Source organism: Orcinus orca, chromosome 5 (genome assembly GCF_937001465.1).
Source record: "Orcinus orca chromosome 5, mOrcOrc1.1, whole genome shotgun sequence".
NCBI classification, from domain to species: Eukaryota; Metazoa; Chordata; class Mammalia; order Artiodactyla; family Delphinidae; genus Orcinus; species Orcinus orca.
In genome coordinates, this window is record NC_064563.1 from 37,314,114 (window position 1) to 37,341,379 (window position 27,266).

Genomic DNA, 27,266 nt, shown 5'->3' on the forward strand with positions numbered 1-27,266 from the left:
CTACTCAAAGCAGTGGCTAAATGCTAGTGGGCTTTTCAGGACTCCTGGGACTCCCGCGCCCTCACCACGTCTCACGGCAACACCATGTGTACCGGTTGTCACGTCTTAGGCGACCTACCAACGTACAGGCACCTAGGCCCTTCGCATCGTCTCTTGGAACGAAGAGGGAATGCAAGGCAAAAAACACTGCTCTCTTTGTTGCGCCGTTGGATTGCCCATCTTTCAAAAGTCCTCCCGAACACGGCTCTGGCAGGTCTTAGGTGGACCGCAAGTGGTCCCCGCTGCTGAACCAGGACGGCAATGGAAACACCCTCTGCTTAGCGTTCGCACTGGGAACACGAAGCTGCCCTCGCTTGCCAAGCAGACCGTTGACTTTAGGCGCGGCCTGACAAACGGACTTGTTGCCCCTGCAACACTGCCTGAGCTCTGGTAGGATAAAAGGACACTTTTGGGCCTCACCTAAGGAATTACGTCGGTCACGCCTTTCAGCTCCCTGTGTGCCAAAGTTTTATCAGGGAAGGTCCAGGGTGCTCCTTGAGTCTCTTTTCGCCGGTCAGAAGCTACACGTACGTGTGCTGCGTCAAGTCTGACCTAGGGGCCTAATGAGAAAAGCATTATTTTCCCAACGGGAAAGCGGGACACTTGCGGCCTCAGATTCAAGTGAGAAACAGCGTTGTTGCCCGTCCCCTCTTCACAGTGGTAATGCCGAGTGATTGAACGGCAGGTTTCCTAGGCTAACAGACAGTTTCCTACTCGTTGCAGGAGGCCTCCAGCAGCCCTTGTTCACATAACGGGAAAGCCAGACCTGTCCCCCAGGCTCCACGTAATGTCAGGGTTTCCACGCACGACTTGACGTGTACGAACGATTTCCATGAACCCTTAGGGAAAGCAGCGCATTAACGCTGGAATGCTTCTCCTAGGACTCCCTCTGCCCCACCGTGTCCCTTTGGAGGAACGCTGTGCACTCAATGACTCCTGTTGACCGATTGAGCACCGTTCGGCGAGCCAGGTACCTCCGGATCATCTCTTGGAACGCAGTGTGAAAGGTAGCAAACTGTTGCCTTCGTTGGATAGAGAGATTGACAAGGCTTTCAACTGTGCCCCGACCCGAGTTCTGGAAAGTCTTCGGTGTGATGCCAGTGGCTCTCAGGGCTGACCCTGAGCTGCGATGTAACAAACTGTGCTGACTGTTCATTCTCCGCTTACATACCTGCCGTCTCTCCCTGCCCAGCAGAAGCTCGACTTTAGATGCCATCTGGAAAATGAACGGTTTCCTCCTGAAGCCTGCTAGTCTTTTGGCAGGTTCAAGGACACCCAGATCTAGCTAGCGCCTTGAAACGCCTATGTCACTCGGACCGTGCTCATCTCCCTGCGCAAGATACTATTCTGAGAAGGTACCACAGTGCTTCTTGTGTCTCTTCTGGTGCTTGAGAAACTACACGTACGTGGGGCTGCGTTCAACTTTGATGCCGGGACCTTAGGAGAAACGTTGGATTGTCCCTAGTTGAACGAAGAATCCTCGTAGCCTCCAAGGTGCCTAAACACAGCGTTCCGCGAGTCTTCCCTTGCATGCTGGAACGTGTCTCAAAGGAAAGGGTGCTATGCAAGAAAGAAGAAAGGTCTTTCCACTTCCTTGCCTGAGGCGTGCCAGAGCCCCCTTCGCATAAAGGGCAGACCACACTGGTCACGAAGATCCAAACAAGGTCCGGCAACGGCATCCACAGTGCCTGCAGGCATGCAGCATTTGCCCAGAAGCCTTAGTCAAAGCAGTGGCTTGACGCTAGGGTGCTGGTTCAGGACTCCTAGGACTCCTGGGTCCTCACCACCTCGCATGGAAAAACACTGTGTACCCAATGTGTACCCAATTCTTAGGGGACCCAACCAAGTACAGGTACCTGGGCCCTTCGGATCGTTTCTCTGCAAGAAGAATGAAAGGCGACACTCTGCTCCCTTCGCTGCCCGTCTAGACTGCCGAGCTTCCAAAAGTCCTCCCGAGCACAGGCCTCGCAGGTCTTCGGTGTTATGCCAATGATCCCCACTGCTGAACCACTGCTGCTACGAAGAAACACTGTGTTTACGGTTCATGCTGGGAACACTTCCCTGCCGCCCGTCTTTCTCTCTCTCGCGCTCTCTCTCTCTCTCTCTCTCTCTCTCTCTCTCTCTCTCTCTCTCTGCCAAGCAGAAGGTCGACTTCAGAGGCAGCCTGACAAACGTACAATTTGCCCCTGAACGCTACCCCGGGTTTTGTAAGACACAAGGACAGTTTGGCCCATCCCCGGGAATTACGTCGTTGAGGCCATTCAGCCCACGCAGGACTACCCTGGTGCCAAAGTCTTATCAGCGAAGGTCCAGGGTGCTGCCTGAGTCTCTTTTCGTTGGTCAGAAACTACAAGTGCATGTGCTGGGTTCAATTTTGATATTGGTTACCTAAAGCCAAGAGCATTGTTTTCCCGGCGGGAGAGCTGAAAGTGCGGCCTCAAAGTGTCCTGAGAAACAGTGCGGTTCCTCGTGTTCTCTTCACAAGTAGAATGGCTATGTGCGGGGAAAGGGAGTTTGCCTAGAGAAACACTCTGTTTACTAGGCCGTGCAGGAGGCCTCCGGGCGCCCTCTATCCATCAACGGAACACTCTACTGTTCCACAACGACCCAAGTGAGGTTCGGGTATTCCCTCCACGAATTGACGCGTGCAGAGGTTTTCCAGGAAACCTTAGGCGAGTAGTGCATTGAAGTTAGTAGGCCTTTCCTAGGGTCCCCGCTGCCTCACCACGTCCCTTGGAAGAACACTGTGTACCGAAACTCTTCTTGGCCCCCTGAGCACCTTTCCGCTGTCAAAGTCCTCCGGATCCCCTCTTTGCATGCAGACTGAGAAGCGACAAAGTCTCCTCTTTGCTGTAGAGCTAGATAGCCACGACATTCAAAAGTGCCCCTGAACAGAGGTGTAGAAGGTCCTAGGTGGCATGCCAGGGGCTCCCACTGCTGACGCTGAGGAGCCATGGGAGACACGGTGCGTAGTGTTCATTCTGGGTGTACTTACCTACCGGCTCTTCCTGGCAAGCTCTAACTCGACCTTTGATGCAGTCTGGAAAATGGACAGTTTCCCCCCCTGAACACTGCTAGGCTTTTGGCAGGTTCGGGGAGCACCTAAATCTGATACCTGGCACCTTTAAGAGTTCATGCCATTCGCACAGCGCACAACTAACTCCCTGGCTACAAAATTATTCAGAGAAGGTGCCACCGTCCTCCTTGGGTCCCCTTTGGTTCCTGAGAAACTACACGCACGTGGGCTGTGTGCAACTCTGAGACCGGGACCCTTAGAGAACTGTAGTACCACCCAACGGGAAAGAAGGATCGTTCAGCGTGAAAGCTGCCTGAAATACAGTGCTCTGTCAGTCCATTCTTGCATGCTGGAATGTCTTTGGAAGGAAAGTGGAATTTTCTTGAGAGCGGTGGTGGGTTTCCGCTTCCATTCCTGGGGCATCCCAGAGCCGCCTTCACACAGAAGGAACACGACACTGAGCGCCAAGCGGAAGGCAAGGTCCGGGAATTGCATCCACAAATGCCAGGCAGGCGTGCAGCATTTCCCAGGGAGCCCTACTCAAAGCAGTGGCTAAATGCTAGTGGGCTTTTCAGGACTCCTGGGACTCCCGCGCCCTCACCACGTCTCACGGCAACACCATGTGTACCGGTTGTCACGTCTTAGGCGACCTACCAACGTACAGGCACCTAGGCCCTTCGCATCGTCTCTTGGAACGAAGAGGGAATGCAAGGCAAAAAACACTGCTCTCTTTGTTGCGCCGTTGGATTGCCCATCTTTCAAAAGTCCTCCCGAACACGGCTCTGGCAGGTCTTAGGTGGACCGCAAGTGGTCCCCGCTGCTGAACCAGGACGGCAATGGAAACACCCTCTGCTTAGTGTTCGCACTGGGAACACGAAGCTGCCCTCGCTTGCCAAGCAGACCGTCGACGTTAGGCGTGGCCTGACAAACGGACTTGTTGCCCCTGCAACACTGCCTGAGCTCTGGTAGGATAAAAGGACACTTTTGGGCCTCACCTAAGGAATTACGTCGGTCACGCCTTTCAGCTCCCTGTGTGCCAAAGTTTTATCAGGGAAGGTCCAGGGTGCTCCTTGAGTCTCTTTTCGCCGGTCAGAAGCTACACGTACGTGTGCTGCGTCAAGTCTGACCTAGGGGCCTAATGAGAAAAGCATTATTTTCCCAACGGGAAAGCGGGACACTTGCGGCCTCAGATTCAAGTGAGAAACAGCGTTGTTGCCCGTCCCCTCTTCACAGTGGTAATGCCGAGTGATTGAACGGCAGGTTTCCTAGGCTAACAGACAGTTTCCTACTCGTTGCAGGAGGCCTCCAGCAGCCCTTGTTCACATAACGGGAAAGCCAGACCTGTCCCCCAGGCTCCACGTAATGTCAGGGTTTCCACGCACGACTTGACGTGTACGAACGATTTCCATGAACCCTTAGGGAAAGCAGCGCATTAACGCTGGAATGCTTCTCCTAGGACTCCCTCTGCCCCACCATGTCCCTTTGGAGGAACGCTGTGCACTCAATGACTCCTGTTGACCGATTGAGCACCGTTCGGCGAGCCAGGTACCTCCGGATCATCTCTTGGAACGCAGTGTGAAAGGTAGCAAACTGTTGCCTTCGTTGGATAGAGAGATTGACAAGGCTTTCAACTGTGCCCCGACCCGAGTTCTGGAAAGTCTTCGGTGTGATGCCAGTGGCTCTCAGGGCTGACCCTGAGCTGCGATGTAACAAACTGTGCTGACTGTTCATTCTCCGCTTACATACCTGCCGTCTCTCCCTGCCCAGCAGAAGCTCGACTTTAGATGCCGTCTGGAAAATGAACGGTTTCCTCCTGAAGCCTGCTAGTCTTTTGGCAGGTTCAAGGACACCCAGATCTAGCTAGCGCCTTGAAACGCCTATGTCACTCGGACCGTGCTCATCTCCCTGCGCAAGATACTATTCTGAGAAGGTACCACAGTGCTTCTTGTGTCTCTTCTGGTGCTTGAGAAACTACACGTACGTGGGGCTGCGTTCAACTTTGATGCCGGGACCTTAGGAGAAACGTTGGATTGTCCCTAGTTGAACGAAGAATCCTCGTAGCCTCCAAGGTGCCTAAACACAGCGTTCCGCGAGTCTTCCCTTGCATGCTGGAACGTGTCTCAAAGGAAAGGGTGCTATGCAAGAAAGAAGAAAGGTCTTTCCACTTCCTTGCCTGAGGCGTGCCAGAGCCCCCTTCGCATAAAGGGCAGACCACACTGGTCACGAAGATCCAAACAAGGTCCGGCAACGGCATCCACAGTGCCTGCAGGCATGCAGCATTTGCCCAGAAGCCTTAGTCAAAGCAGTGGCTTGACGCTAGGGTGCTGGTTCAGGACTCCTAGGACTCCTGGGTCCTCACCACCTCGCATGGAAAAACACTGTGTACCCAATGTGTACCCAATTCTTAGGGGACCCAACCAAGTACAGGTACCTGGGCCCTTCGGATCGTTTCTCTGCAAGAAGAATGAAAGGCGACACTCTGCTCCCTTCGCTGCCCGTCTAGACTGCCGAGCTTCCAAAAGTCCTCCCGAGCACAGGCCTCGCAGGTCTTCGGTGTTATGCCAATGATCCCCACTGCTGAACCACTGCTGCTACGAAGAAACACTGTGTTTACGGTTCATGCTGGGAACACTTCCCTGCCGCCCGTCTTTCTCTCTCTCGCGCTCTCTCTCTCTCTCTCTCTCTCTCTCTCTCTCTCTCTCTCTGCCAAGCAGAAGGTCGACTTCAGAGGCAGCCTGACAAACGTACAATTTGCCCCTGAACGCTACCCCGGGTTTTGTAAGACACAAGGACAGTTTGGCCCATCCCCGGGAATTACGTCGTTGAGGCCATTCAGCCCACGCAGGACTACCCTGGTGCCAAAGTCTTATCAGCGAAGGTCCAGGGTGCTGCCTGAGTCTCTTTTCGTTGGTCAGAAACTACAAGTGCATGTGCTGGGTTCAATTTTGATATTGGTTACCTAAAGCCAAGAGCATTGTTTTCCCGGCGGGAGAGCTGAAAGTGCGGCCTCAAAGTGTCCTGAGAAACAGTGCGGTTCCTCGTGTTCTCTTCACAAGTAGAATGGCTATGTGCGGGGAAAGGGAGTTTGCCTAGAGAAACACTCTGTTTACTAGGCCGTGCAGGAGGCCTCCGGGCGCCCTCTATCCATCAACGGAACACTCTACTGTTCCACAACGACCCAAGTGAGGTTCGGGTATTCCCTCCACGAATTGACGCGTGCAGAGGTTTTCCAGGAAACCTTAGGCGAGTAGTGCATTGAAGTTAGTAGGCCTTTCCTAGGGTCCCCGCTGCCTCACCACGTCCCTTGGAAGAACACTGTGTACCGAAACTCTTCTTGGCCCCCTGAGCACCTTTCCGCTGTCAAAGTCCTCCGGATCCCCTCTTTGCATGCAGACTGAGAAGCGACAAAGTCTCCTCTTTGCTGTAGAGCTAGATAGCCACGACATTCAAAAGTGCCCCTGAACAGAGGTGTAGAAGGTCCTAGGTGGCATGCCAGGGGCTCCCACTGCTGACGCTGAGGAGCCATGGGAGACACGGTGCGTAGTGTTCATTCTGGGTGTACTTACCTACCGGCTCTTCCTGGCAAGCTCTAACTCGACCTTTGATGCAGTCTGGAAAATGGACAGTTTCCCCCCCTGAACACTGCTAGGCTTTTGGCAGGTTCGGGGAGCACCTAATCTGATACCTGGCACCTTTAAGAGTTCATGCCATTCGCACAGCGCACAACTAACTCCCTGGCTACAAAATTATTCAGAGAAGGTGCCACCGTCCTCCTTGGGTCCCCTTTGGTTCCTGAGAAACTACACGCACGTGGGCTGTGTGCAACTCTGAGACCGGGACCCTTAGAGAACTGTAGTACCACCCAACGGGAAAGAAGGATCGTTCAGCGTGAAAGCTGCCTGAAATACAGTGCTCTGTCAGTCCATTCTTGCATGCTGGAATGTCTTTGGAAGGAAAGTGGAATTTTCTTGAGAGCGGTGGTGGGTTTCCGCTTCCATTCCTGGGGCATCCCAGAGCCGCCTTCACACAGAAGGAACACGACACTGAGCGCCAAGCGGAAGGCAAGGTCCGGGAATTGCATCCACAAATGCCAGGCAGGCGTGCAGCATTTCCCAGGGAGCCCTACTCAAAGCAGTGGCTAAATGCTAGTGGGCTTTTCAGGACTCCTGGGACTCCCACGCCCTCACCACGTCTCACGGCAACACCATGTGTACCGGTTGTCACGTCTTAGGCGACCTACCAACGTACAGGCACCTAGGCCCTTCGCATCGTCTCTTGGAACGAAGAGGGAATGCAAGGCAAAAAACACTGCTCTCTTTGTTGCGCCGTTGGATTGCCCATCTTTCAAAAGTCCTCCCGAACACGGCTCTGGCAGGTCTTAGGTGGACCGCAAGTGGTCCCCGCTGCTGAACCAGGACGGCAATGGAAACACCCTCTGCTTAGCGTTCGCACTGGGAACACGAAGCTGCCCTCGCTTGCCAAGCAGACCGTCGACTTTAGGCGCGGCCTGACAAACGGACTTGTTGCCCCTGCAACACTGCCTGAGCTCTGGTAGGATAAAAGGACACTTTTGGGCCTCACCTAAGGAATTACGTCGGTCACGCCTTTCAGCTCCCTGTGTGCCAAAGTTTTATCAGGGAAGGTCCAGGGTGCTCCTTGAGTCTCTTTTCGCCGGTCAGAAGCTACACGTACGTGTGCTGCGTCAAGTCTGACCTAGGGGCCTAATGAGAAAAGCATTATTTTCCCAACGGGAAAGCGGGACACTTGCGGCCTCAGATTCAAGTGAGAAACAGCGTTGTTGCCCGTCCCCTCTTCACAGTGGTAATGCCGAGTGATTGAACGGCAGGTTTCCTAGGCTAACAGACAGTTTCCTACTCGTTGCAGGAGGCCTCCAGCAGCCCTTGTTCACATAACGGGAAAGCCAGACCTGTCCCCCAGGCTCCACGTAATGTCAGGGTTTCCACGCACGACTTGACGTGTACGAACGATTTCCATGAACCCTTAGGGAAAGCAGCGCATTAACGCTGGAATGCTTCTCCTAGGACTCCCTCTGCCCCACCATGTCCCTTTGGAGGAACGCTGTGCACTCAATGACTCCTGTTGACCGATTGAGCACCGTTCGGCGAGCCAGGTACCTCCGGATCATCTCTTGGAACGCAGTGTGAAAGGTAGCAAACTGTTGCCTTCGTTGGATAGAGAGATTGACAAGGCTTTCAACTGTGCCCCGACCCGAGTTCTGGAAAGTCTTCGGTGTGATGCCAGTGGCTCTCAGGGCTGACCCTGAGCTGCGATGTAACAAACTGTGCTGACTGTTCATTCTCCGCTTACATACCTGCCGTCTCTCCCTGCCCAGCAGAAGCTCGACTTTAGATGCCGTCTGGAAAATGAACGGTTTCCTCCTGAAGCCTGCTAGTCTTTTGGCAGGTTCAAGGACACCCAGATCTAGCTAGCGCCTTGAAACGCCTATGTCACTCGGACCGTGCTCATCTCCCTGCGCAAGATACTATTCTGAGAAGGTACCACAGTGCTTCTTGTGTCTCTTCTGGTGCTTGAGAAACTACACGTACGTGGGGCTGCGTTCAACTTTGATGCCGGGACCTTAGGAGAAACGTTGGATTGTCCCTAGTTGAACGAAGAATCCTCGTAGCCTCCAAGGTGCCTAAACACAGCGTTCCGCGAGTCTTCCCTTGCATGCTGGAACGTGTCTCAAAGGAAAGGGTGCTATGCAAGAAAGAAGAAAGGTCTTTCCACTTCCTTGCCTGAGGCGTGCCAGAGCCCCCTTCGCATAAAGGGCAGACCACACTGGTCACGAAGATCCAAACAAGGTCCGGCAACGGCATCCACAGTGCCTGCAGGCATGCAGCATTTGCCCAGAAGCCTTAGTCAAAGCAGTGGCTTGACGCTAGGGTGCTGGTTCAGGACTCCTAGGACTCCTGGGTCCTCACCACCTCGCATGGAAAAACACTGTGTACCCAATGTGTACCCAATTCTTAGGGGACCCAACCAAGTACAGGTACCTGGGCCCTTCGGATCGTTTCTCTGCAAGAAGAATGAAAGGCGACACTCTGCTCCCTTCGCTGCCCGTCTAGACTGCCGAGCTTCCAAAAGTCCTCCCGAGCACAGGCCTCGCAGGTCTTCGGTGTTATGCCAATGATCCCCACTGCTGAACCACTGCTGCTACGAAGAAACACTGTGTTTACGGTTCATGCTGGGAACACTTCCCTGCCGCCCGTCTTTCTCTCTCTCGCGCTCTCTCTCTCTCTCTCTCTCTCTCTCTCTGCCAAGCAGAAGGTCGACTTCAGAGGCAGCCTGACAAACGTACAATTTGCCCCTGAACGCTACCCCGGGTTTTGTAAGACACAAGGACAGTTTGGCCCATCCCCGGGAATTACGTCGTTGAGGCCATTCAGCCCACGCAGGACTACCCTGGTGCCAAAGTCTTATCAGCGAAGGTCCAGGGTGCTGCCTGAGTCTCTTTTCGTTGGTCAGAAACTACAAGTGCATGTGCTGGGTTCAATTTTGATATTGGTTACCTAAAGCCAAGAGCATTGTTTTCCCGGCGGGAGAGCTGAAAGTGCGGCCTCAAAGTGTCCTGAGAAACAGTGCGGTTCCTCGTGTTCTCTTCACAAGTAGAATGGCTATGTGCGGGGAAAGGGAGTTTGCCTAGAGAAACACTCTGTTTACTAGGCCGTGCAGGAGGCCTCCGGGCGCCCTCTATCCATCAACGGAACACTCTACTGTTCCACAACGACCCAAGTGAGGTTCGGGTATTCCCTCCACGAATTGACGCGTGCAGAGGTTTTCCAGGAAACCTTAGGCGAGTAGTGCATTGAAGTTAGTAGGCCTTTCCTAGGGTCCCCGCTGCCTCACCACGTCCCTTGGAAGAACACTGTGTACCGAAACTCTTCTTGGCCCCCTGAGCACCTTTCCGCTGTCAAAGTCCTCCGGATCCCCTCTTTGCATGCAGACTGAGAAGCGACAAAGTCTCCTCTTTGCTGTAGAGCTAGATAGCCACGACATTCAAAAGTGCCCCTGAACAGAGGTGTAGAAGGTCCTAGGTGGCATGCCAGGGGCTCCCACTGCTGACGCTGAGGAGCCATGGGAGACACGGTGCGTAGTGTTCATTCTGGGTGTACTTACCTACCGGCTCTTCCTGGCAAGCTCTAACTCGACCTTTGATGCAGTCTGGAAAATGGACAGTTTCCCCCCCTGAACACTGCTAGGCTTTTGGCAGGTTCGGGGAGCACCTAAATCTGATACCTGGCACCTTTAAGAGTTCATGCCATTCGCACAGCGCACAACTAACTCCCTGGCTACAAAATTATTCAGAGAAGGTGCCACCGTCCTCCTTGGGTCCCCTTTGGTTCCTGAGAAACTACACGCACGTGGGCTGTGTGCAACTCTGAGACCGGGACCCTTAGAGAACTGTAGTACCACCCAACGGGAAAGAAGGATCGTTCAGCGTGAAAGCTGCCTGAAATACAGTGCTCTGTCAGTCCATTCTTGCATGCTGGAATGTCTTTGGAAGGAAAGTGGAATTTTCTTGAGAGCGGTGGTGGGTTTCCGCTTCCATTCCTGGGGCATCCCAGAGCCGCCTTCACACAGAAGGAACACGACACTGAGCGCCAAGCGGAAGGCAAGGTCCGGGAATTGCATCCACAAATGCCAGGCAGGCGTGCAGCATTTCCCAGGGAGCCCTACTCAAAGCAGTGGCTAAATGCTAGTGGGCTTTTCAGGACTCCTGGGACTCCCGCGCCCTCACCACGTCTCACGGCAACACCATGTGTACCGGTTGTCACGTCTTAGGCGACCTACCAACGTACAGGCACCTAGGCCCTTCGCATCGTCTCTTGGAACGAAGAGGGAATGCAAGGCAAAAAACACTGCTCTCTTTGTTGCGCCGTTGGATTGCCCATCTTTCAAAAGTCCTCCCGAACACGGCTCTGGCAGGTCTTAGGTGGACCGCAAGTGGTCCCCGCTGCTGAACCAGGACGGCAATGAAAACACCCTCTGCTTAGCGTTCGCACTGGGAACACGAAGCTGCCCTCGCTTGCCAAGCAGACCGTCGACTTTAGGCGCGGCCTGACAAACGGACTTGTTGCCCCTGCAACACTGCCTGAGCTCTGGTAGGATAAAAGGACACTTTTGGGCCTCACCTAAGGAATTACGTCGGTCACGCCTTTCAGCTCCCTGTGTGCCAAAGTTTTATCAGGGAAGGTCCAGGGTGCTCCTTGAGTCTCTTTTCGCCGGTCAGAAGCTACACGTACGTGTGCTGCGTCAAGTCTGACCTAGGGGCCTAATGAGAAAAGCATTATTTTCCCAACGGGAAAGCGGGACACTTGCGGCCTCAGATTTAAGTGAGAAACAGCGTTGTTGCCCGTCCCCTCTTCACAGTGGTAATGCCGAGTGATTGAACGGCAGGTTTCCTAGGCTAACAGACAGTTTCCTACTCGTTGCAGGAGGCCTCCAGCAGCCCTTGTTCACATAACGGGAAAGCCAGACCTGTCCCCCAGGCTCCACGTAATGTCAGGGTTTCCACGCACGACTTGACGTGTACGAACGATTTCCATGAACCCTTAGGGAAAGCAGCGCATTAACGCTGGAATGCTTCTCCTAGGACTCCCTCTGCCCCACCATGTCCCTTTGGAGGAACGCTGTGCACTCAATGACTCCTGTTGACCGATTGAGCACCGTTCGGCGAGCCAGGTACCTCCGGATCATCTCTTGGAACGCAGTGTGAAAGGTAGCAAACTGTTGCCTTCGTTGGATAGAGAGATTGACAAGGCTTTCAACTGTGCCCCGACCCGAGTTCTGGAAAGTCTTCGGTGTGATGCCAGTGGCTCTCAGGGCTGACCCTGAGCTGCGATGTAACAAACTGTGCTGACTGTTCATTCTCCGCTTACATACCTGCCGTCTCTCCCTGCCCAGCAGAAGCTCGACTTTAGATGCCGTCTGGAAAATGAACGGTTTCCTCCTGAAGCCTGCTAGTCTTTTGGCAGGTTCAAGGACACCCAGATCTAGCTAGCGCCTTGAAACGCCTATGTCACTCGGACCGTGCTCATCTCCCTGCGCAAGATACTATTCTGAGAAGGTACCACAGTGCTTCTTGTGTCTCTTCTGGTGCTTGAGAAACTACACGTACGTGGGGCTGCGTTCAACTTTGATGCCGGGACCTTAGGAGAAACGTTGGATTGTCCCTAGTTGAACGAAGAATCCTCGTAGCCTCCAAGGTGCCTAAACACAGCGTTCCGCGAGTCTTCCCTTGCATGCTGGAACGTGTCTCAAAGGAAAGGGTGCTATGCAAGAAAGAAGAAAGGTCTTTCCACTTCCTTGCCTGAGGCGTGCCAGAGCCCCCTTCGCATAAAGGGCAGACCACACTGGTCACGAAGATCCAAACAAGGTCCGGCAACGGCATCCACAGTGCCTGCAGGCATGCAGCATTTGCCCAGAAGCCTTAGTCAAAGCAGTGGCTTGACGCTAGGGTGCTGGTTCAGGACTCCTAGGACTCCTGGGTCCTCACCACCTCGCATGGAAAAACACTGTGTACCCAATGTGTACCCAATTCTTAGGGGACCCAACCAAGTACAGGTACCTGGGCCCTTCGGATCGTTTCTCTGCAAGAAGAATGAAAGGCGACACTCTGCTCCCTTCGCTGCCCGTCTAGACTGCCGAGCTTCCAAAAGTCCTCCCGAGCACAGGCCTCGCAGGTCTTCGGTGTTATGCCAATGATCCCCACTGCTGAACCACTGCTGCTACGAAGAAACACTGTGTTTACGGTTCATGCTGGGAACACTTCCCTGCCGCCCGTCTTTCTCTCTCTCGCGCTCTCTCTCTCTCTCTCTCTCTCTCTCTCTCTCTCTCTCTCTCTCTGCCAAGCAGAAGGTCGACTTCAGAGGCAGCCTGACAAACGTACAATTTGCCCCTGAACGCTACCCCGGGTTTTGTAAGACACAAGGACAGTTTGGCCCATCCCCGGGAATTACGTCGTTGAGGCCATTCAGCCCACGCAGGACTACCCTGGTGCCAAAGTCTTATCAGCGAAGGTCCAGGGTGCTGCCTGAGTCTCTTTTCGTTGGTCAGAAACTACAAGTGCATGTGCTGGGTTCAATTTTGATATTGGTTACCTAAAGCCAAGAGCATTGTTTTCCCGGCGGGAGAGCTGAAAGTGCGGCCTCAAAGTGTCCTGAGAAACAGTGCGGTTCCTCGTGTTCTCTTCACAAGTAGAATGGCTATGTGCGGGGAAAGGGAGTTTGCCTAGAGAAACACTCTGTTTACTAGGCCGTGCAGGAGGCCTCCGGGCGCCCTCTATCCATCAACGGAACACTCTACTGTTCCACAACGACCCAAGTGAGGTTCGGGTATTCCCTCCACGAATTGACGCGTGCAGAGGTTTTCCAGGAAACCTTAGGCGAGTAGTGCATTGAAGTTAGTAGGCCTTTCCTAGGGTCCCCGCTGCCTCACCACGTCCCTTGGAAGAACACTGTGTACCGAAACTCTTCTTGGCCCCCTGAGCACCTTTCCGCTGTCAAAGTCCTCCGGATCCCCTCTTTGCATGCAGACTGAGAAGCGACAAAGTCTCCTCTTTGCTGTAGAGCTAGATAGCCACGACATTCAAAAGTGCCCCTGAACAGAGGTGTAGAAGGTCCTAGGTGGCATGCCAGGGGCTCCCACTGCTGACGCTGAGGAGCCATGGGAGACACGGTGCGTAGTGTTCATTCTGGGTGTACTTACCTACCGGCTCTTCCTGGCAAGCTCTAACTCGACCTTTGATGCAGTCTGGAAAATGGACAGTTTCCCCCCCTGAACACTGCTAGGCTTTTGGCAGGTTCGGGGAGCACCTAAATCTGATACCTGGCACCTTTAAGAGTTCATGCCATTCGCACAGCGCACAACTAACTCCCTGGCTACAAAATTATTCAGAGAAGGTGCCACCGTCCTCCTTGGGTCCCCTTTGGTTCCTGAGAAACTACACGCACGTGGGCTGTGTGCAACTCTGAGACCGGGACCCTTAGAGAACTGTAGTACCACCCAACGGGAAAGAAGGATCGTTCAGCGTGAAAGCTGCCTGAAATACAGTGCTCTGTCAGTCCATTCTTGCATGCTGGAATGTCTTTGGAAGGAAAGTGGAATTTTCTTGAGAGCGGTGGTGGGTTTCCGCTTCCATTCCTGGGGCATCCCAGAGCCGCCTTCACACAGAAGGAACACGACACTGAGCGCCAAGCGGAAGGCAAGGTCCGGGAATTGCATCCACAAATGCCAGGCAGGCGTGCAGCATTTCCCAGGGAGCCCTACTCAAAGCAGTGGCTAAATGCTAGTGGGCTTTTCAGGACTCCTGGGACTCCCGCGCCCTCACCACGTCTCACGGCAACACCATGTGTACCGGTTGTCACGTCTTAGGCGACCTACCAACGTACAGGCACCTAGGCCCTTCGCATCGTCTCTTGGAACGAAGAGGGAATGCAAGGCAAAAAACACTGCTCTCTTTGTTGCGCCGTTGGATTGCCCATCTTTCAAAAGTCCTCCCGAACACGGCTCTGGCAGGTCTTAGGTGGACCGCAAGTGGTCCCCGCTGCTGAACCAGGACGGCAATGGAAACACCCTCTGCTTAGCGTTCGCACTGGGAACACGAAGCTGCCCTCGCTTGCCAAGCAGACCGTCGACTTTAGGCGCGGCCTGACAAACGGACTTGTTGCCCCTGCAACACTGCCTGAGCTCTGGTAGGATAAAAGGACACTTTTGGGCCTCACCTAAGGAATTACGTCGGTCACGCCTTTCAGCTCCCTGTGTGCCAAAGTTTTATCAGGGAAGGTCCAGGGTGCTCCTTGAGTCTCTTTTCGCCGGTCAGAAGCTACACGTACGTGTGCTGCGTCAAGTCTGACCTAGGGGCCTAATGAGAAAAGCATTATTTTCCCAACGGGAAAGCGGGACACTTGCGGCCTCAGATTCAAGTGAGAAACAGCGTTGTTGCCCGTCCCCTCTTCACAGTGGTAATGCCGAGTGATTGAACGGCAGGTTTCCTAGGCTAACAGACAGTTTCCTACTCGTTGCAGGAGGCCTCCAGCAGCCCTTGTTCACATAACGGGAAAGCCAGACCTGTCCCCCAGGCTCCACGTAATGTCAGGGTTTCCACGCACGACTTGACGTGTACGAACGATTTCCATGAACCCTTAGGGAAAGCAGCGCATTAACGCTGGAATGCTTCTCCTAGGACTCCCTCTGCCCCACCATGTCCCTTTGGAGGAACGCTGTGCACTCAATGACTCCTGTTGACCGATTGAGCACCGTTCGGCGAGCCAGGTACCTCCGGATCATCTCTTGGAACGCAGTGTGAAAGGTAGCAAACTGTTGCCTTCGTTGGATAGAGAGATTGACAAGGCTTTCAACTGTGCCCCGACCCGAGTTCTGGAAAGTCTTCGGTGTGATGCCAGTGGCTCTCAGGGCTGACCCTGAGCTGCGATGTAACAAACTGTGCTGACTGTTCATTCTCCGCTTACATACCTGCCGTCTCTCCCTGCCCAGCAGAAGCTCGACTTTAGATGCCGTCTGGAAAATGAACGGTTTCCTCCTGAAGCCTGCTAGTCTTTTGGCAGGTTCAAGGACACCCAGATCTAGCTAGCGCCTTGAAACGCCTATGTCACTCGGACCGTGCTCATCTCCCTGCGCAAGATACTATTCTGAGAAGGTACCACAGTGCTTCTTGTGTCTCTTCTGGTGCTTGAGAAACTACACGTACGTGGGGCTGCGTTCAACTTTGATGCCGGGACCTTAGGAGAAACGTTGGATTGTCCCTAGTTGAACGAAGAATCCTCGTAGCCTCCAAGGTGCCTAAACACAGCGTTCCGCGAGTCTTCCCTTGCATGCTGGAACGTGTCTCAAAGGAAAGGGTGCTATGCAAGAAAGAAGAAAGGTCTTTCCACTTCCTTGCCTGAGGCGTGCCAGAGCCCCCTTCGCATAAAGGGCAGACCACACTGGTCACGAAGATCCAAACAAGGTCCGGCAACGGCATCCACAGTGCCTGCAGGCATGCAGCATTTGCCCAGAAGCCTTAGTCAAAGCAGTGGCTTGACGCTAGGGTGCTGGTTCAGGACTCCTAGGACTCCTGGGTCCTCACCACCTCGCATGGAAAAACACTGTGTACCCAATGTGTACCCAATTCTTAGGGGACCCAACCAAGTACAGGTACCTGGGCCCTTCGGATCGTTTCTCTGCAAGAAGAATGAAAGGCGACACTCTGCTCCCTTCGCTGCCCGTCTAGACTGCCGAGCTTCCAAAAGTCCTCCCGAGCACAGGCCTCGCAGGTCTTCGGTGTTATGCCAATGATCCCCACTGCTGAACCACTGCTGCTACGAAGAAACACTGTGTTTACGGTTCATGCTGGGAACACTTCCCTGCCGCCCGTCTTTCTCTCTCTCGCGCTCTCTCTCTCTCTCTCTCTCTCTCTCTCTCTCTCTCTCTCTCTCTCTCTGCCAAGCAGAAGGTCGACTTCAGAGGCAGCCTGACAAACGTACAATTTGCCCCTGAACGCTACCCCGGGTTTTGTAAGACACAAGGACAGTTTGGCCCATCCCCGGGAATTACGTCGTTGAGGCCATTCAGCCCACGCAGGACTACCCTGGTGCCAAAGTCTTATCAGCGAAGGTCCAGGGTGCTGCCTGAGTCTCTTTTCGTTGGTCAGAAACTACAAGTGCATGTGCTGGGTTCAATTTTGATATTGGTTACCTAAAGCCAAGAGCATTGTTTTCCCGGCGGGAGAGCTGAAAGTGCGGCCTCAAAGTGTCCTGAGAAACAGTGCGGTTCCTCGTGTTCTCTTCACAAGTAGAATGGCTATGTGCGGGGAAAGGGAGTTTGCCTAGAGAAACACTCTGTTTACTAGGCCGTGCAGGAGGCCTCCGGGCGCCCTCTATCCATCAACGGAACACTCTACTGTTCCACAACGACCCAAGTGAGGTTCGGGTATTCCCTCCACGAATTGACGCGTGCAGAGGTTTTCCAGGAAACCTTAGGCGAGTAGTGCATTGAAGTTAGTAGGCCTTTCCTAGGGTCCCCGCTGCCTCACCACGTCCCTTGGAAGAACACTGTGTACTGAAACTCTTCTTGGCCCCCTGAGCACCTTTCCGCTGTCAAAGTCCTCCGGATCCCCTCTTTGCATGCAGACTGAGAAGCGACAAAGTCTCCTCTTTGCTGTAGAGCTAGATAGCCACGACATTCAAAAGTGCCCCTGAACAGAGGTGTAGAAGGTCCTAGGTGGCATGCCAGGGGCTCCCACTGCTGACGCTGAGGAACCATGGGAGACACGGTGCGTAGTGTTCATTCTGGGTGTACTTACCTACCGGCTCTTCCTGGCAAGCTCTAACTCGACCTTTGATGCAGTCTGGAAAATGGACAGTTTCCCCCCCTGAACACTGCTAGGCTTTTGGCAGGTTCGGGGAGCACCTAAATCTGATACCTGGCACCTTTAAGAGTTCATGCCATTCGCACAGTGCACAACTAACTCCCTGGCTACAAAATTATTCAGAGAAGGTGCCACCGTCCTCCTTGGGTCCCCTTTGGTTCCTGAGAAACTACACGCACGTGGGCTGTGTGCAACTCTGAGACCGGGACCCTTAGAGAACTGTAGTACCACCCAACGGGAAAGAAGGATCGTTCAGCGTGAAAGCTGCCTGAAATACAGTGCTCTGTCAGTCCATTCTTGCATGCTGGAATGTCTTTGGAAGGAAAGTGGAATTTTCTTGAGAGCGGTGGTGGGTTTCCGCTTCCATTCCTGGGGCATCCCAGAGCCGCCTTCACACAGAAGGAACACGACACTGAGCGCCAAGCGGAAGGCAAGGTCCGGGAATTGCATCCACAAATGCCAGGCAGGCGTGCAGCATTTCCCAGGGAGCCCTACTCAAAGCAGTGGCTAAATGCTAGTGGGCTTTTCAGGACTCCTGGGACTCCCGCGCCCTCACCACGTCTCACGGCAACACCATGTGTACCGGTTGTCACGTCTTAGGCGACCTACCAACGTACAGGCACCTAGGCCCTTCGCATCGTCTCTTGGAACGAAGAGGGAATGCAAGGCAAAAAACACTGCTCTCTTTGTTGCGCCGTTGGATTGCCCATCTTTCAAAAGTCCTCCCGAACACGGCTCTGGCAGGTCTTAGGTGGACCGCAAGTGGTCCCCGCTGCTGAACCAGGACGGCAATGGAAACACCCTCTGCTTAGCGTTCGCACTGGGAACACGAAGCTGCCCTCGCTTGCCAAGCAGACCGTCGACTTTAGGCGCGGCCTGACAAACGGACTTGTTGCCCCTGCAACACTGCCTGAGCTCTGGTAGGATAAAAGGACACTTTTGGGCCTCACCTAAGGAATTACGTCGGTCACGCCTTTCAGCTCCCTGTGTGCCAAAGTTTTATCAGGGAAGGTCCAGGGTGCTCCTTGAGTCTCTTTTCGCCGGTCAGAAGCTACACGTACGTGTGCTGCGTCAAGTCTGACCTAGGGGCCTAATGAGAAAAGCATTATTTTCCCAACGGGAAAGCGGGACACTTGCGGCCTCAGATTCAAGTGAGAAACAGCGTTGTTGCCCGTCCCCTCTTCACAGTGGTAATGCCGAGTGATTGAACGGCAGGTTTCCTAGGCTAACAGACAGTTTCCTACTCGTTGCAGGAGGCCTCCAGCAGCCCTTGTTCACATAACGGGAAAGCCAGACCTGTCCCCCAGGCTCCACGTAATGTCAGGGTTTCCACGCACGACTTGACGTGTACGAACGATTTCCATGAACCCTTAGGGAAAGCAGCGCATTAACGCTGGAATGCTTCTCCTAGGACTCCCTCTGCCCCACCATGTCCCTTTGGAGGAACGCTGTGCACTCAATGACTCCTGTTGACCGATTGAGCACCGTTCGGCGAGCCAGGTACCTCCGGATCATCTCTTGGAACGCAGTGTGAAAGGTAGCAAACTGTTGCCTTCGTTGGATAGAGAGATTGACAAGGCTTTCAACTGTGCCCCGACCCGAGTTCTGGAAAGTCTTCGGTGTGATGCCAGTGGCTCTCAGGGCTGACCCTGAGCTGCGATGTAACAAACTGTGCTGACTGTTCATTCTCCGCTTACATACCTGCCGTCTCTCCCTGCCCAGCAGAAGCTCGACTTTAGATGCCGTCTGGAAAATGAACGGTTTCCTCCTGAAGCCTGCTAGTCTTTTGGCAGGTTCAAGGACACCCAGATCTAGCTAGCGCCTTGAAACGCCTATGTCACTCGGACCGTGCTCATCTCCCTGCGCAAGATACTATTCTGAGAAGGTACCACAGTGCTTCTTGTGTCTCTTCTGGTGCTTGAGAAACTACACGTACGTGGGGCTGCGTTCAACTTTGATGCCGGGACCTTAGGAGAAACGTTGGATTGTCCCTAGTTGAACGAAGAATCCTCGTAGCCTCCAAGGTGCCTAAACACAGCGTTCCGCGAGTCTTCCCTTGCATGCTGGAACGTGTCTCAAAGGAAAGGGTGCTATGCAAGAAAGAAGAAAGGTCTTTCCACTTCCTTGCCTGAGGCGTGCCAGAGCCCCCTTCGCATAAAGGGCAGACCACACTGGTCACGAAGATCCAAACAAGGTCCGGCAACGGCATCCACAGTGCCTGCAGGCATGCAGCATTTGCCCAGAAGCCTTAGTCAAAGCAGTGGCTTGACGCTAGGGTGCTGGTTCAGGACTCCTAGGACTCCTGGGTCCTCACCACCTCGCATGGAAAAACACTGTGTACCCAATGTGTACCCAATTCTTAGGGGACCCAACCAAGTACAGGTACCTGGGCCCTTCGGATCGTTTCTCTGCAAGAAGAATGAAAGGCGACACTCTGCTCCCTTCGCTGCCCGTCTAGACTGCCGAGCTTCCAAAAGTCCTCCCGAGCACAGGCCTCGCAGGTCTTCGGTGTTATGCCAATGATCCCCACTGCTGAACCACTGCTGCTACGAAGAAACACTGTGTTTACGGTTCATGCTGGGAACACTTCCCTGCCGCCCGTCTTTCTCTCTCTCGCGCTCTCTCTCTCTCTCTCTCTCTCTCTCTCTATCTATCTCTCTCTCTCTGCCAAGCAGAAGGTCGACTTCAGAGGCAGCCTGACAAACGTACAATTTGCCCCTGAACGCTACCCCGGGTTTTGTAAGACACAAGGACAGTTTGGCCCATCCCCGGGAATTACGTCGTTGAGGCCATTCAGCCCACGCAGGACTACCCTGGTGCCAAAGTCTTATCAGCGAAGGTCCAGGGTGCTGCCTGAGTCTCTTTTCGTTGGTCAGAAACTACAAGTGCATGTGCTGGGTTCAATTTTGATATTGGTTACCTAAAGCCAAGAGCATTGTTTTCCCGGCGGGAGAGCTGAAAGTGCGGCCTCAAAGTGTCCTGAGAAACAGTGCGGTTCCTCGTGTTCTCTTCACAAGTAGAATGGCTATGTGCGGGGAAAGGGAGTTTGCCTAGAGAAACACTCTGTTTACTAGGCCGTGCAGGAGGCCTCCGGGCGCCCTCTATCCATCAACGGAACACTCTACTGTTCCACAACGACCCAAGTGAGGTTCGGGTATTCCCTCCACGAATTGACGCGTGCAGAGGTTTTCCAGGAAACCTTAGGCGAGTAGTGCATTGAAGTTAGTAGGCCTTTCCTAGGGTCCCCGCTGCCTCACCACGTCCCTTGGAAGAACACTGTGTACCGAAACTCTTCTTGGCCCCCTGAGCACCTTTCCGCTGTCAAAGTCCTCCGGATCCCCTCTTTGCATGCAGACTGAGAAGCGACAAAGTCTCCTCTTTGCTGTAGAGCTAGATAGCCACGACATTCAAAAGTGCCCCTGAACAGAGGTGTAGAAGGTCCTAGGTGGCATGCCAGGGGCTCCCACTGCTGACGCTGAGGAGCCATGGGAGACACGGTGCGTAGTGTTCATTCTGGGTGTACTTACCTACCGGCTCTTCCTGGCAAGCTCTAACTCGACCTTTGATGCAGTCTGGAAAATGGACAGTTTCCCCCCCTGAACACTGCTAGGCTTTTGGCAGGTTCGGGGAGCACCTAAATCTGATACCTGGCACCTTTAAGAGTTCATGCCATTCGCACAGCGCACAACTAACTCCCTGGCTACAAAATTATTCAGAGAAGGTGCCACCGTCCTCCTTGGGTCCCCTTTGGTTCCTGAGAAACTACACGCACGTGGGCTGTGTGCAACTCTGAGACCGGGACCCTTAGAGAACTGTAGTACCACCCAACGGGAAAGAAGGATCGTTCAGCGTGAAAGCTGCCTGAAATACAGTGCTCTGTCAGTCCATTCTTGCATGCTGGAATGTCTTTGGAAGGAAAGTGGAATTTTCTTGAGAGCGGTGGTGGGTTTCCGCTTCCATTCCTGGGGCATCCCAGAGCCGCCTTCACACAGAAGGAACACGACACTGAGCGCCAAGCGGAAGGCAAGGTCCGGGAATTGCATCCACAAATGCCAGGCAGGCGTGCAGCATTTCCCAGGGAGCCCTACTCAAAGCAGTGGCTAAATGCTAGTGGGCTTTTCAGGACTCCTGGGACTCCCGCGCCCTCACCACGTCTCACGGCAACACCATGTGTACCGGTTGTCACGTCTTAGGCGACCTACCAACGTACAGGCACCTAGGCCCTTCGCATCGTCTCTTGGAACGAAGAGGGAATGCAAGGCAAAAAACACTGCTCTCTTTGTTGCGCCGTTGGATTGCCCATCTTTCAAAAGTCCTCCCGAACACGGCTCTGGCAGGTCTTAGGTGGACCGCAAGTGGTCCCCGCTGCTGAACCAGGACGGCAATGGAAACACCCTCTGCTTAGCGTTCGCACTGGGAACACGAAGCTGCCCTCGCTTGCCAAGCAGACCGTCGACTTTAGGCGCGGCCTGACAAACGGACTTGTTGCCCCTGCAACACTGCCTGAGCTCTGGTAGGATAAAAGGACACTTTTGGGCCTCACCTAAGGAATTACGTCGGTCACGCCTTTCAGCTCCCTGTGTGCCAAAGTTTTATCAGGGAAGGTCCAGGGTGCTCCTTGAGTCTCTTTTCGCCGGTCAGAAGCTACACGTACGTGTGCTGCGTCAAGTCTGACCTAGGGGCCTAATGAGAAAAGCATTATTTTCCCAACGGGAAAGCGGGACACTTGCGGCCTCAGATTCAAGTGAGAAACAGCGTTGTTGCCCGTCCCCTCTTCACAGTGGTAATGCCGAGTGATTGAACGGCAGGTTTCCTAGGCTAACAGACAGTTTCCTACTCGTTGCAGGAGGCCTCCAGCAGCCCTTGTTCACATAACGGGAAAGCCAGACCTGTCCCCCAGGCTCCACGTAATGTCAGGGTTTCCACGCACGACTTGACGTGTACGAACGATTTCCATGAACCCTTAGGGAAAGCAGCGCATTAACGCTGGAATGCTTCTCCTAGGACTCCCTCTGCCCCACCATGTCCCTTTGGAGGAACGCTGTGCACTCAATGACTCCTGTTGACCGATTGAGCACCGTTCGGCGAGCCAGGTACCTCCGGATCATCTCTTGGAACGCAGTGTGAAAGGTAGCAAACTGTTGCCTTCGTTGGATAGAGAGATTGACAAGGCTTTCAACTGTGCCCCGACCCGAGTTCTGGAAAGTCTTCGGTGTGATGCCAGTGGCTCTCAGGGCTGACCCTGAGCTGCGATGTAACAAACTGTGCTGACTGTTCATTCTCCGCTTACATACCTGCCGTCTCTCCCTGCCCAGCAGAAGCTCGACTTTAGATGCCGTCTGGAAAATGAACGGTTTCCTCCTGAAGCCTGCTAGTCTTTTGGCAGGTTCAAGGACACCCAGATCTAGCTAGCGCCTTGAAACGCCTATGTCACTCGGACCGTGCTCATCTCCCTGCGCAAGATACTATTCTGAGAAGGTACCACAGTGCTTCTTGTGTCTCTTCTGGTGCTTGAGAAACTACACGTACGTGGGGCTGCGTTCAACTTTGATGCCGGGACCTTAGGAGAAACGTTGGATTGTCCCTAGTTGAACGAAGAATCCTCGTAGCCTCCAAGGTGCCTAAACACAGCGTTCCGCGAGTCTTCCCTTGCATGCTGGAACGTGTCTCAAAGGAAAGGGTGCTATGCAAGAAAGAAGAAAGGTCTTTCCACTTCCTTGCCTGAGGCGTGCCAGAGCCCCCTTCGCATAAAGGGCAGACCACACTGGTCACGAAGATCCAAACAAGGTCCGGCAACGGCATCCACAGTGCCTGCAGGCATGCAGCATTTGCCCAGAAGCCTTAGTCAAAGCAGTGGCTTGACGCTAGGGTGCTGGTTCAGGACTCCTAGGACTCCTGGGTCCTCACCACCTCGCATGGAAAAACACTGTGTACCCAATGTGTACCCAATTCTTAGGGGACCCAACCAAGTACAGGTACCTGGGCCCTTCGGATCGTTTCTCTGCAAGAAGAATGAAAGGCGACACTCTGCTCCCTTCGCTGCCCATCTAGACTGCCGAGCTTCCAAAAGTCCTCCCGAGCACAGGCCTCGCAGGTCTTCGGTGTTATGCCAATGATCCCCACTGCTGAACCACTGCTGCTACGAAGAAACACTGTGTTTACGGTTCATGCTGGCAACACTTCCCTGCCGCCCGTCTTTCTCTCTCTCGCGCTCTCTCTCTCTCTCTCTCTCTCTCTCTCTCTCTCTCTCTCTGCCAAGCAGAAGGTCGACTTCAGAGGCAGCCTGACAAACGTACAATTTGCCCCTGAACGCTACCCCGGGTTTTGTAAGACACAAGGACAGTTTGGCCCATCCCCGGGAATTACGTCGTTGAGGCCAATTCAGCCCACGCAGGACTACCCTGGTGCCAAAGTCTTATCAGCGAAGGTCCAGGGTGCTGCCTGAGTCTCTTTTCGTTGGTCAGAAACTACAAGTGCATGTGCTGGGTTCAATTTTGATATTGGTTACCTAAAGCCAAGAGCATTGTTTTCCCGGCGGGAGAGCTGAAAGTGCGGCCTCAAAGTGTCCTGAGAAACAGTGCGGTTCCTCGTGTTCTCTTCACAAGTAGAATGGCTATGTGCGGGGAAAGGGAGTTTGCCTAGAGAAACACTCTGTTTACTAGGCCGTGCAGGAGGCCTCCGGGCGCCCTCTATCCATCAACGGAACACTCTACTGTTCCACAACGACCCAAGTGAGGTTCGGGTATTCCCTCCACGAATTGACGCGTGCAGAGGTTTTCCAGGAAACCTTAGGCGAGTAGTGCATTGAAGTTAGTAGGCCTTTCCTAGGGTCCCCGCTGCCTCACCACGTCCCTTGGAAGAACACTGTGTACCGAAACTCTTCTTGGCCCCCTGAGCACCTTTCCGCTGTCAAAGTCCTCCGGATCCCCTCTTTGCATGCAGACTGAGAAGCGACAAAGTCTCCTCTTTGCTGTAGAGCTAGATAGCCACGACATTCAAAAGTGCCCCTGAACAGAGGTGTAGAAGGTCCTAGGTGGCATGCCAGGGGCTCCCACTGCTGACGCTGAGGAGCCATGGGAGACACGGTGCGTAGTGTTCATTCTGGGTGCACTTACCTACCGGCTCTTCCTGGCAAGCTCTAACTCGACCTTTGATGCAGTCTGGAAAATGGACAGTTTCCCCCCCTGAACACTGCTAGGCTTTTGGCAGGTTCGGGGAGCACCTAAATCTGATACCTGGCACCTTTAAGAGTTCATGCCATTCGCACAGCGCACAACTAACTCCCTGGCTACAAAATTATTCAGAGAAGGTGCCACCGTCCTCCTTGGGTCCCCTTTGGTTCCTGAGAAACTACACGCACGTGGGCTGTGTGCAACTCTGAGACCGGGACCCTTAGAGAACTGTAGTACCACCCAACGGGAAAGAAGGATCGTTCAGCGTGAAAGCTGCCTGAAATACAGTGCTCTGTCAGTCCATTCTTGCATGCTGGAATGTCTTTGGAAGGAAAGTGGAATTTTCTTGAGAGCGGTGGTGGGTTTCCGCTTCCATTCCTGGGGCATCCCAGAGCCGCCTTCACACAGAAGGAACACGACACTGAGCGCCAAGCGGAAGGCAAGGTCCGGGAATTGCATCCACAAATGCCAGGCAGGCGTGCAGCATTTCCCAGGGAGCCCTACTCAAAGCAGTGGCTAAATGCTAGTGGGCTTTTCAGGACTCCTGGGACTCCCGCGCCCTCACCACGTCTCACGGCAACACCATGTGTACCGGTTGTCACGTCTTAGGCGACCTACCAACGTACAGGCACCTAGGCCCTTCGCATCGTCTCTTGGAACGAAGAGGGAATGCAAGGCAAAAAACACTGCTCTCTTTGTTGCGCCGTTGGATTGCCCATCTTTCAAAAGTCCTCCCGAACACGGCTCTGGCAGGTCTTAGGTGGACCGCAAGTGGTCCCCGCTGCTGAACCAGGACGGCAATGGAAACACCCTCTGCTTAGCGTTCGCACTGGGAACACGAAGCTGCCCTCGCTTGCCAAGCAGACCGTCGACTTTAGGCGCGGCCTGACAAACGGACTTGTTGCCCCTGCAACACTGCCTGAGCTCTGGTAGGATAAAAGGACACTTTTGGGCCTCACCTAAGGAATTACGTCGGTCACGCCTTTCAGCTCCCTGTGTGCCAAAGTTTTATCAGGGAAGGTCCAGGGTGCTCCTTGAGTCTCTTTTCGCCGGTCAGAAGCTACACGTACGTGTGCTGCGTCAAGTCTGACCTAGGGGCCTAATGAGAAAAGCATTATTTTCCCAACGGGAAAGCGGGACACTTGCGGCCTCAGATTCAAGTGAGAAACAGCGTTGTTGCCCGTCCCCTCTTCACAGTGGTAATGCCGAGTGATTGAACGGCAGGTTTCCTAGGCTAACAGACAGTTTCCTACTCGTTGCAGGAGGCCTCCAGCAGCCCTTGTTCACATAACGGGAAAGCCAGACCTGTCCCCCAGGCTCCACGTAATGTCAGGGTTTCCACGCACGACTTGACGTGTACGAACGATTTCCATGAACCCTTAGGGAAAGCAGCGCATTAACGCTGGAATGCTTCTCCTAGGACTCCCTCTGCCCCACCATGTCCCTTTGGAGGAACGCTGTGCACTCAATGACTCCTGTTGACCGATTGAGCACCGTTCGGCGAGCCAGGTACCTCCGGATCATCTCTTGGAACGCAGTGTGAAAGGTAGCAAACTGTTGCCTTCGTTGGATAGAGAGATTGACAAGGCTTTCAACTGTGCCCCGACCCGAGTTCTGGAAAGTCTTCGGTGTGATGCCAGTGGCTCTCAGGGCTGACCCTGAGCTGCGATGTAACAAACTGTGCTGACTGTTCATTCTCCGCTTACATACCTGCCGTCTCTCCCTGCCCAGCAGAAGCTCGACTTTAGATGCCGTCTGGAAAATGAACGGTTTCCTCCTGAAGCCTGCTAGTCTTTTGGCAGGTTCAAGGACACCCAGATCTAGCTAGCGCCTTGAAACGCCTATGTCACTCGGACCGTGCTCATCTCCCTGAGCAAGATACTATTCTGAGAAGGTACCACAGTGCTTCTTGTGTCTCTTCTGGTGCTTGAGAAACTACACGTACGTGGGGCTGCGTTCAACTTTGATGCCGGGACCTTAGGAGAAACGTTGGATTGTCCCTAGTTGAACGAAGAATCCTCGTAGCCTCCAAGGTGCCTAAACACAGCGTTCCGCGAGTCTTCCCTTGCATGCTGGAACGTGTCTCAAAGGAAAGGGTGCTATGCAAGAAAGAAGAAAGGTCTTTCCACTTCCTTGCCTGAGGCGTGCCAGAGCCCCCTTCGCATAAAGGGCAGACCACACTGGTCACGAAGATCCAAACAAGGTCCGGCAACGGCATCCACAGTGCCTGCAGGCATGCAGCATTTGCCCAGAAGCCTTAGTCAAAGCAGTGGCTTGACGCTAGGGTGCTGGTTCAGGACTCCTAGGACTCCTGGGTCCTCACCACCTCGCATGGAAAAACACTGTGTACCCAATGTGTACCCAATTCTTAGGGGACCCAACCAAGTACAGGTACCTGGGCCCTTCGGATCGTTTCTCTGCAAGAAGAATGAAAGGCGACACTCTGCTCCCTTCGCTGCCCGTCTAGACTGCCGAGCTTCCAAAAGTCCTCCCGAGCACAGGCCTCGCAGGTCTTCGGTGTTATGCCAATGATCCCCACTGCTGAACCACTGCTGCTACGAAGAAACACTGTGTTTACGGTTCATGCTGGGAACACTTCCCTGCCGCCCGTCTTTCTCTCTCTCGCGCTCTCTCTCTCTCTCTCTCT